This window comes from Schistocerca gregaria, chromosome 3 (assembly GCF_023897955.1).
Source record: "Schistocerca gregaria isolate iqSchGreg1 chromosome 3, iqSchGreg1.2, whole genome shotgun sequence".
In the NCBI taxonomy this organism is placed as follows: domain Eukaryota; kingdom Metazoa; phylum Arthropoda; class Insecta; order Orthoptera; family Acrididae; genus Schistocerca; species Schistocerca gregaria.
The window spans coordinates 866770850-866783159 of record NC_064922.1 but is presented as its reverse complement, the minus strand read 5'-3'; the positions used below and the strand labels follow the sequence as shown (position 1 = coordinate 866783159).

At 37.9% G+C, this 12310-nt stretch overlaps 1 protein-coding gene across 2 annotated transcripts in view; it reads right to left on the bottom strand.

Moving 5' to 3' along the window:
• Window positions 1-11724, bottom strand: part of LOC126354889 (general transcriptional corepressor trfA-like) — a 104450-nt gene extending 92726 nt beyond the window's left edge. Inside the window, exon 1 of one of the 2 annotated variants that reach the window (XM_050004936.1) lies at window positions 10824-11724. The gene's annotated coding sequence lies outside the window, so the exon portion shown is untranslated. The remainder of the gene's footprint in view (window positions 1-10823) is intronic. The other variant, XM_050004937.1, reaches the window with a different exon arrangement.
• Between the last annotated feature and the right edge of the window lie 586 nt (window positions 11725-12310).

The following is a 12310-nucleotide window of genomic DNA, read 5'->3' as shown; positions in this document are numbered from 1 at the left end:
AGTTGACATGTCATTAAAGCAAGGGACTGTGGAACCACGATACTTGAAGCTATCAACTCTTTCAAATGTGTATCCATTCACACTGAAAGTTGACGGCATATTGGGTTGATATGCTTTATCACAGGCCATATATTTAGTTTTATCTCCATTTATCATAAGATTCATCTTCTTACTTCCTTGACCTAAGGCTGTAAAAGCTTCTTTCAGTGCTGGTACTGTCCGTGCTATGATGCTTGCGTCATCTGCATATGCTAAAATCTGCACTGACTTGTAAAAGATGGTGCCCCGGTCTGTTGGCCTGTTTCCCTAATCACCTTCTCAAGTGCTACATTAAATAATAGTGTGTTAATCCATCTCCTTGACATGGCACATTTTTTTTGTTTCCAGGGGGTCTGAGTAATTTCCTCAAAATCAAATGCAGCTTCTTACATCAGACACCATCATTGTAACCATTCTCAAGAGCTTTCCATGTATCCCCACCTCCTGTAAAGCATGAAACAACCGGTTTCTACTGATGCTGTCACATGCAGCAATAAAGTCAATAAAGAGGTGGTGTTCCTATTCTACATTCAAATGCTTTATCCAAAATTTGGTGCATGTTATCTGGAATATTGTTGACCTTCCTCGTCGAAACCGCTTTGGTATGTTACAGTTTCTTTACCCACCTGTGAGAGCAGTCAATAAGAAATATATCAGGTAACACCTTGTACTCCAGGTTCAAGAGGGTGATTCCATGGTGGTTTCTACATTCCATTCGGGCGCTATTTTTATGTATAAGACATAATATTCCTTCATCCCTTTCATCTGGTATTATTTCCTGTTCCCGAATGAGAGTGATAAGTTCAAACAGAGAATGCTCTAATGTTGCTCCTCCACGTTTTAGCAATCCTGCAGGAATGCTATCAGTGCTGGAGGCCTTGTTATTCTTCAGTTTCCTTAAAGTTTTTTTAACACCCTCTAACCCTAGGCCATCCACTGACTAATCATCATCCAATCCTTGCTCACAATCATTAGAGACATCCTCTGCTTGCTCTATCCCTCGATTCAGGAGGTCATTAAAGTATCTTCGCCAATTTTCCTGAGTCTGGTTACTCTCGGTTATTATGTTTCTTCTTCATCTCTAATCATACTGGTTATTGGAGCACATTGTCTTATAGCATTGTTTACTTTTATAAAGAACTTCCTTGTTTCATTCTTCTTGGCTCTGAGCACTATGCAACTTAACTTCTGAGGTCATCATTCGCCTAGAATTTAGAACTTATTAAACCTAACTAACCTAAGGACATCACACACATCCATGCCCGAGGCAGGATTCGAACCTGCGACCGTAGCGGTCGCTCAGCTCCAGACTGTAGCACCTAGAACCGCACGGCCACTTCGCCCGGCTTCATGCTGCTTCTTGGACAATTCCATACATTTCATATACGCACCAAAGTTAATAAAAATACTGTCCATCCTTGTCTCTGGTTAATATCTAGTAGACATGCAACAATTAGAATGCTTACCATGTAGCCTACACGAAGTGGAGAGCATTTCAATTTCTTCAACAAAGTGCAATAACTTTAATTTTAGAAGCAACTGTAAAAAATAGTTTTGCTTTTCTTATAATAAAAAATGAATATGGGCTAAAATAAGTTTTTTTTTGAGCAGAAACTTATCCATCAAGGTTGCAGCGTTTGTCAAGTAGTTTGACAGCAGAAGATCTAATTTGAAAGACAAAGTTACTTCATATACACTCACCAAAAAAAGTTATGCATATTTCCAAATTACCCACCAACAGTCACTCTGGATGTTCCCTTTTGTGTTTATGTTGAAAGGCGGTTGTGTACATAATGCGAACTCGTTTGTAGCTGCCATTCTCTTTCATCAACAGCCTTGCAAACAAACGCAGTACATCAGAGCTGAGTTCTCGTGAATGCACAGTTGTGCCTTGTAGTGCAGCGCAATACCTCGGAAAAGGCTCTCCGTGGTAGGCCATATCAAAATAATCACATGAGACACGGCATTGCGAATATTGTCTCCAGACTGCGGAAAAAGACATGCAAGCATTGTTAAGCCGACAATTTTTCTGTTTTATAGCAAATCTGGAGTTTGGATTCCATTATGTTTCTGTGTTTGTATTGCGCTATGTTTTTGTGCTGTACAGCATTAGTAATCTCTCAATTTCTATTTCAATATACCTGACTGGTAACACTAGATTCATCAGGAGGGTGACTATTCAAATCCACGTCCAGCCATCCGGAGTTAGGTTTACCGTGATTACCCTAAACTATTTTGTGCAAATGCCAGGATGGTTCCTTTGAAGGGGCATGACCGATTTTGTTTGCTATCATTGCAACATTCTGAGCTTGTCCTCCATCTGTAGGCCTAATGACCTTTCTTCCTTTTTTCAATTGAAAGGTAGTTTTACACAAAGCATTTATTTCCTCTGATTATGCAGTAATGTTTTGACATATTTCAGTGAACAGAAAAAAATCTGAAATACTGGATACTAAAGAACCAGAGTTGTGCACGGGACAGAAAATCACAAATGTGCTCAGCCGCACAGAAAGAGTCTAAATACCACACAAATCTGTTTGGAGAAGGCCATACAGGATTCAAAGGAATGTTCCATACAAGTTGTCAGCTTTGAACAGTGACATAGGAAACATGCGGCAAATGCCATCAACTCACAACCAAACTGTCACCATCCAATCAATGTAACCTAGATGTTGGTCAAAGCTACAGAGCTCTCTGTCACCACAACCAGTTTTGTTTTAAGTATCACATTCATTTGTTTGCTAACTCTCAACCAAGCTATTACCTCCCAATCTAACTTGTATCTCAGGCTATGCTACAGGTCAATCTGGTACCACAACAAGGTCCTCCCCCCCCCCCCCCTTTCATATTCATTTGCTTCACCAACTAAAAACAAAACTGTGAATATACGTGCATAAAAAAAGTGACGTGACAGCAGCCACTAACATCACACCACCGGCCAAAGCTGGCAACTTGTATCGAACATTCCATGAAATGCTGGAACGAAAACTAGAAGACAACTAGCAATAAAACTTCATCAACTGCAAAGTGACTTTACGGCACAACAAGGGTGACAACTGTTCACTTGACTAATTGATGAAGCTACAATAAATAGTATGTAAAAGGTTATAAACATGCTGCATGGGGAAACTCACTTGTACGTCGTTTATGTTAATGTGTTAGCATCCTACATAACCAAAATTCCTACCACTTCTGGCTGTATGCAGTTACATGAGTCTAGTGTTTCCAGTCAGGTATATTGAAACAGAAATTGTGAGATTACTAATGCTGCAAAGCACAGGAACATAAAGGAATACAAACACAGAAACACAATGGAATCCAAACTCCAGATTTGCTACAAAACGGAAATATTGTCAGCTTAACAATGCTCACAAGCCTTCATTAATTAGCTCTGTATGTCTAGAAAGTGATATTGAATATAAATATGTCATGATACTACAGGGTGGTGCACAAAATGTGTTACCAATTGTTTCTTTCACAATTTACGACGCACATTAGATATCCCGCTGGGATCTTTACAGCAGTACCAGCAGAGCTTGGAAAAACAAATGAGTTACGAAATGACGTGTAATTCACAATACTGCCGCTAGGAGACTAGTAAGCAGCAGTGGCTGACAACGGAAGACTGACGACACAGCAACGATCAGCAATTGTGTTACTTACTCATGAAACGAAAAGCCTTGCTGTGACTCAGAGGCGTTTTTGACAACAGTTTAACAAACGATGGGTCCCTTGCAAGAAGACCATCCACAGGTTGTAGGATAAATTTGTACAAGAAGGAACAGTATTGGAAGCGAAGCGACCTCGGCCTAAGACTGGTTGTTCGCCAGAGAATATTGAAGCAGTACGAGTTGCCGTACAGGGAAGTCCCGGGAAATCGAGTAGAAAGGCAGCAGTGCAACTGGGAATATCCAGACGCTCCGTTCAACGCATTCTTAAAGGTGACCTCCATATGTACCCACACAAGATGACCTGTGAACAGAAGCTCACTGAAGAACACAAGCAGCAGAGACTACTGTTTGCTCAGTGGCCAGAGGATAGGGAAGAAACTCTCAACAACGTTTGGTTTTCAGACGAGGTGCATTTTCATTTAGATGGTGTGGTTGACAAACAAAATTTACACTTTTGGGCCACTGAAAACCCACAAGTGCTTCATGAACAACAACATTATGCTCAGAGGATTACAGCGTGAGCAGCAATTTCACGGACTTTTTGGACCCTTTTTTCTTTGAAGAAACTTGTGAACAGCAAGCGTTATTTGAGCATGTTTCGCCACAGCTTCATTCCACAGCTTCTTGCTACTGCCTTGCCCTTCAACACACAGTGGTTCATGCAAGATGGAGCAAGGCCACATACTGAAAACACTGTGTTGGAGTATTTACATGAGCATTTCGACATGCAGATCATTTCACTCAGGTTTCCAAGTAGTTTCAATGACGGACAAAATTGCCCCACCCCCCCCCCCTCCCCCAATAGGCCAGACCTCGATCCATGTGCTGTTCCTCTGGGGATACCTAAAGGAAAAAATTGGTTGAGCGTCAGCTAAACAAACAACAGTTAAAGCCAAATAATAGTTGTGGTAACACACTGACTAAGGCAAGGCCTAATGTTTATCTATGCACCATATTGAAAAATGCAAAGAGGGTCCAAAAAGTGGCTTTTAATGACCTATAAGCATACGAATAAAATGCATAATCCCTGCAAGGGTGGGTGGTGGGAAGCCAAAGGAAAGCCTTATATTAACAGTAATTTTTTTTTTTTATTACGTCTTCCATTGATCAATAGCACAGAAAGACCATTATGATGTGGAACGTGTCAAATGCACAAGAAATGCGCACAGGAAACAAGTTTTTTTTTTTTTTTTTTTTTCTTCATTAGAGTGTTATATCTAGATATTTCTATAATATATCCCATTCCCTTAAATGGCACAAAATGCATATATTATATCTCCAGATTTATTTACCCATATTCAAGAATTCATCTATGGTATAGAAAGAGTTGTCAAGGAGGTATGATTTCAATTTGATTTTGAAGTTATTACTGCTGTCTGTCAGACATTTTATTTCATCTGGTAATTTATCAAAAAGTTTTATTGCAGCATATTTTACCTTTCTGTGCCAAAGACAGGTTAAGTAGACGATAGTGTAGGTCTTTCTTTTTTCTGATATTGTAATCATGAATGTCACTGTTGATTTTAAACTGGTCCATGTTGTTGAGAAAAAATTTCATTACTGAGTAAATGTACCGTGAAGCGGTTGTAAGAATTCCTAACCTTTTAAACAGATGCCTGAAACATAAGCGACTATGAACCCCACACATTATTCTAGCTACTTTCTTTTGAGCAGTGAATACCTTTTGACTTAGTGTTGAGTTCCCCCAGAATATTATTCCGTATGACGTCAGAGAGTGGAAGTATGCAAAGTATGTTAGCTTACTAATTTCTACATCCTCAAAATTGGCAATAATTCTGATTGCAAAAGTTGCTGAACTGAGTCACTTTAGGAGATCCGAAATATGAATTTTCCAATTAAGATTCTCATCTATATGTACACCCAAAAACTTAGTATGCTCTACCCTGGCTATTCACTTCTTTTGATGTGTTATGTTTATTGAAGAAATTACACTTTTTTCAGCAGTGTTTTTTCAAAGTTCAGAGCAAGCCCATTCACAGAAAACCGATTAATAACTGTTCCAAAGACCTTATTTGTATTATTTTTCTATCGGACTTTCTTTAACTGGATTAATAATTTTGCTTGTATCATCAGCAAACAGTGTCAGTTCAGCATCTTGTTTCACATAAGAAGGGAGGTCATTCACATATATCAAGAACAGGAGGGGGACCCATGATCGAACCTTGTGGAACATCTAATGTGATTTCACCGCAGGAATTTGATGAAGTGGCAAACTCCTTTGTTTCACTTGGACCATATAAAGAGACATTTTGCTTCCTGTTCTGTAGATATGACTTAAGCCATTCATACGCTGTTCCATTTACACCATAGAATTGTAATTTCTCTAACATCATGTCATGGTTCACACAATCAAATGCTTTGGATAAGTCACAGAATATTCCTACTGGAGACATTTTACTATTTAAAGACTATTATGTGGACAGTGAAATTATATATTGCTGTCTCAGTGGAACAGCATTTCTGAAACCCGAACTGTGATTTACTAAGTATCCCATTACTGCTGAGACGGCTAACCACTCTTGAGTACATTACTTTCTCAAAGATTTTTGAAAATGCTGTAAGCAAGAATACTGGCCAGTAATTATTGACATCCTTTTCGCAGAGAGGCCTGACAATGGCATATTTGAACCTGTATGGAAAAATACCCTGAGTCAGTGATGCATTACATATGTGACTCAAAACATCAGCTGTAATTGCTCCACATTACTTTAATAACTTGTTAGAGATGTCATCTACTCCAACGGAACATTTATTTTTCAAAGCTTTAATAATTTTCCTTATTTCACAAGAGGTTTTAGATGAAACTTAATCATACTAAAATTTTTCAAAACAACTCTTCCATGTACTGTCTGGCTTTTTCTTTTAAACTATTCTCACCAATTTTTTTTCTCCTACACTTAAGAAGTGATTGTTAAATACATTGGCTACCTGTGTACTGTTGGTTAAGATGGTCTCATTCTCTTTAACAGTGATACTACCTACCCCAGTGGTTACTTTTTCTGTCACCCTTCTAACAACATTCCATATTGATTTGATTTTATTATTTCCTCTCTAACATACATATTTCTTGATTTCCTTACAACTTTTCCCAGTATGTTACAATAATTTTTATAGTGGAAAACTATTTCTGGATCTTTACTAGTTCTTGCTGTCTCATACAGTTTTCATTTTATTTCTGAAGACACTTTAATACCTGTAGTAACCAAAGGTTTCTTTGAAAAGTTTGTGGTGTTACATTTAGTAATTTTCTTTGGAAAACAATGTTCAAAAAGGGATATAAATTTATCAAGAAATATGTGGCATTTATTATTAGCATTTGGCTCATTGTATACATCTTCTCAGTTTACATTTCCTAAACTTTCTCTGAAGTTATCTATAGGTACCGGGTTGACCACCCACACACTTTTACTTAATGGTTTCTGAAGTGTACACCCTGTTAGGTTTTGTAAGTTAATCAGTTGTGCATCATGACCAGACAATCCATTTACCACAGGGAAAGCATGTGTTTGTTCTACATTCTCTTGCTGTACAAATACATTATCTATTAGAGTACTACTGTGCTGAGCTATATGTGTAGGGAAACGGATCGCCGATTGTAAGTTATATGCTGTTAACAATACTTCTAGTTCACTTTTCCTATCAGAATTGCTTAGAAAGTTAACATTGAAATCACCACAGATTAATAACTTCTTCTTTTTGTCTGACAGACAGCATAATAGGGAGTCAAACTTTTTTTATAAATAGCTCCCAATCTCCTAGTGGAGACCTGTACACTGTTGCTAATATCAACACAACATTACCTAGCTGAAGTTCACATGCACCAACCTCAAAGTGCTGATTGACACAAAATTTGCTTACTTCAACAGTTCTGTATTTATACCCTTGTTTTATGAAAATGGCAACTCCTCCTTTATCCACACTAGATCTACATGTGTAAGATTCTAAATTATACCCATTTATACTGACATTTTCCATCCCCACAGTTACATGGTGCTCAGACAGACAGAGTACATCAATCTCATTCTTATTTTTGAGATTATCTAGACACATTATCAGCTCGTCTACTTTATCCCCTGATAATTTGTGAAGTAAGTTGATACCACCCTTAGCTTTATCCCTATTTGCTGTACATGAAGTTTCTTCTCTTCTATTTTCCTTGGTTGTTGTCTGTCTGAAATTTGGCTTTAACCTAAAAGACCTGTCTGCCTGGTCCCAATAACCACAGGGATCACCCCTTGTGTTACTGTGGCCCCCTTACAGTATCTGCTTGAATAGAGAAGCTAACTTATCTTTCCCCTTCCTATTAAGGTGCAGGGCATGTGTAGTGTAACCCCACCTATCAATAGCATCAACTGGAACAACACTCATGTGAGACTTTGCCAGTGTCTGGAGCATCCCGTTCAGTTCAGTGTTAACACGACTTACAGCAGTGTTTACCCAGGGCTGATCATGGCACTGAAAGACCTCCACAAACCCCTCATTTATGTGCCCAGTTTCTGCTCCTATTTTATCAAGGTCATAGCCTGGATGTTTCCTGCTCCTCCATCTATAATTACCTGATCTTCCTTCTCAAAGTCGCATAACTGACCTAAGTTTTCTGTCACCTGGCTAAGGCTAACACTTGGTTTCACAAAACTTGTTACCTGGTACTCTGTCCCTAATTTCTCCTGAAGCTGTTGGCCCACACCCCTCCCATGACTGCTACCTATAAGTTGAATTTTTCTTTTCCTATTCTGTTTTGGTCCCAACCTGTCTTTTTTCCTTAAGCTAGTATTCTGCTCCAACCTACATTCAGCTACATCTGAATGAGGCCCTTCCTCCACTACTTCAGATAGCAAAGCCAACTGATTTGCTAACTGAATTTCAGAAGTTTTATCAATTGTTTCCCTTTTTGCCCTTTGCTTGCTACATTTTCCTCCCTAAGCTTACATAATTCTAAATTCGCGATTTCTAATTCAGCCTTAAGGGCACAAATCTTTGCCTCCTGTTCCACGATTTTTTCTGTCCTTTGTACATAACCTACACTGCCACGGAAGAGTTTCATTATCTACTCTCACTTCCTCTCCGCTGCACTCGCCCCAATGAAACCACAACCTATAGTCTACACAGAACACATCCTTTTTCAAATTTCTACAGCAACCACCACACTTGTCACACATAGTTTGATGGTAAAACGTAACACAAAAGCAGAAAATAACTTGAACAACACAACAGTTTCATAACCTGTACTACTACGTAACTAAACACTAATGTAAACAAACAAACTTAATTCAGAAACTTTTAATCAACCACACAAATTCTGGAAGAGAGAGAAATTAATTGAACTTTGAAGCACTAAGTCCAGTCAAAAACAAATATCTACACTCGTACAAAATTTATACCTAAATATCTAAACAAACTCGTGACTGCCGGCCTTTACGAAATACTTCCTTTTCGATGTAGGCCTAATTGCGTTTAGAAAAGCGAAACCTTCAACAGATAGATTATATATAAGGTAAATGCACTAGTCTAAAATGTAATATTAACTAAATTAGCTCTTACATCAATATTAATCGCTTAAATTAATGAGAGCTTCGTAAACACGCTTCCGCCTTGCTGCAGGGCTGCTGTCATTGTGAGTTCTGATACTATGCCACAATTCACTGTAATACGCTTGCCTATTGCTAAGTAGGCCTGCTAACAGTAATCTGTCGAATATCAAATAATATCAAACATCATGATACAAAACTAGAGGTAATGCAGGAGACATGGGAGGTAGCAAGAGTAACACTACAAATACAGGTCTTAAAATTTCTATTAATAAAAGAAAGGTGCAGAACACCAACGCAGTAAATTTTATGTGTAATACAGAATATCTGGCAAAACACTTTGAAGCACTAACAATTCAATGTAACCCAGCATAAATAGAGAGAGACGATAAGGCCAGAAAAATCTGGGGGAGATAACAGAAATGAGACTGATCAATGTCTGTGATAAAAGTTTAAAGGAAGGAAAGAAGATGAACCTAGAGTAACCTCCCTCCAATAAGACATCTTTAGAGATGAAGCACTCAGAACGGGCAACAATTATCAGGAAGGAGATCATCCACATTCTTTCAACAGAACCATTTGCAGAATTATCAAAATTCTTTCCTCTAAGAGACCTGCTTCTACCAGCACCTCTTAGAAATGTAATCACAGGGTTTAAGGAAAACAGCACCTAAACCAAAACCAGGGACAGATACCTGAACTCCGCTTCTCCCAAATACAATTATATTAATCATTGTGCCACCTTCCTTAGTCAACATTTCTCAGTAGAAAAAATGTAATGTGAACTAAGTTCATGAGAAACAAGATGTAATTTGGTACAGACATGTGTGAAAACCATGACAAAGCTGAACAAATAAAGCACTTCTGCACAAGAGAAGCATATAAAGATGTAGGATGGAGATGATGAAAACACTCTGTGACAATGCATTTCAAACAGAAATGGCAGTATGCAGCCCCCACCTGTAGAATCTTTATTTATGCTTTTTACAGTTCAGCGGTGGAAAAATTATGCCAGATAAAGTACTGTACTTTTTAAATGTATGCAAGACCATAAAGTATAACGTACTTGTGAAAAGCTCCCGACAGCACAACTTCTAACAAATATGTATTGCTGAATACATAATTAATTGGTCTGTTGCCAGGGCTGAAAATGGCTCAAATTTACTCGAAGATAAACAAAATACCTGACAACTGAGAGAGGGCTGTATGTGCTTACAAACTTCAAACTAGTTCTAAATGGTGAAAAAAGTACTTCCTCAAAATGTTGAAACGAGATTTACTTTGAATCTAAAATGATTAGCAAACAAATCGTATGCTGATCGCGACTGCTCGATAACCCACCGTCTCATAGCTTTCTGTCAAGGAATTCTTCATATGCTGTTCTACAAATACCCAGTCCTGAATCATTTACGTAACTATAGAGGCCAACGTAAAGCGAACATGGCGTGTAATTTCTGCTATTTATTCAGACAAACAGTCAATATATAACCGAATTTACTGCATTATATGAGATGATGTTTACAAATAACTTATCGTATTAGTTACGTGAAACTATAGTACTTACCTCAGCAATTTCTTAAGGCATTAAAACTAAATATTCTTCGTGCGTTGACGTACTGAAAGTAAGCATAGCATTCACCAACTAATGTCACTTTAACTTGACACGACAAGAACCGATAGTCACACAACAGTTCAATACTTCAACCAGAAAAAAACGCGTTTTCACTCTACGCGCGCAATGCTACACATTGACTCCATGATGCGAGTTTTGTTTACATGTGCAGAAGTAGAATCAAATCTGAACTGTTAAGTTCGTATTAAAGCATCTACATGTAACGGTAAGTAACACAGAGCACAACTCAGTTTCTTTTTCAAAGGGGAGAAATACACTTTCCCACATTTATCCATCCCTACATACACTTCAACCTAATTGCCACGCTCTCTTAAGGAAAGGAAACGCCATTTGCGCAAGCTTCGAAAAGAAGCACCCACATAAGCTGAATTTCGTTGGCGAATAATTGGACCAATGTTGTTCAATCGTACATTGTTTACCTTCCTTTAGGAAAGTCTGTTTATTACAATCCAAAGCACATGTATCTCTGTATCAAAGGCTACTTACATAAAAAAGCATTCCCCGCCAATTTTTAAATATAGCTATTGAAATAAAGGAAGCATATGTGCGCAACAAGTATGAGTGACAGTTGTTCTCATTGACTAAAGGAGAGGTTTTAACCGCTTTTCTTAATATGAGGCTACAAGTTGATGTTTACAAGTTGTTCCTGTAATTTAGTTTCTGAATCAAAATATTTGAAGTTCGTATTAATGCCAGCACGACAGTTAACACGTTTACTGTTTCGATATCGAATTATTGTGGGAGACATGATATTCGCGATTGTTTATCTATACAAAATATAACGCTGATGACTCGCGAGTGTCTGGTTATACAAAAAACAACGTTGATGATTATTATATGATGCCCAGAAGTGGGCATCTCTGCCGCTATACACGGAGAAATCAGACGGTTTAATTCGTGTAAAGGCAGAAAGAAAGAAAGATGCCGTATATCATCTCTTCGCCCGAACTGTGATATGTTAGTGGGGTAATAGAAAAAACATCACAGTGTGGCAGACGAAGTTAAGATACAAGTGATGACGTAACTTAAAGCTATAAATCAAACATCTACGTGCCAGAGTCTACAGATCTTCCGACTTTAAGAAATGGAATCATCTAAACCTCACAAAATAGAGCCCATTGTTTTAATAATTTCACGTTTATTCATCCCTAGAACCAATGATTCAACTGAGATAACTTCAAGGAAATGGAAAATTAATGCAAAAAGTTCACAGTTGCTGTCGCAAAGACCAAACAAATATATACGTAGCATTTGCAGACTATCAGCCTACAAAAACTTGTCATCCGATCTCGTAACATTTTTGATAGTATATCTGTATTTCAAACTAAATAAATTATATTTCTACTCAGGTATTTACTCCATAGTACAGAGAAACAAACATATAAATTCAGGAAACATTTTTTCTTTAAACTTAGATT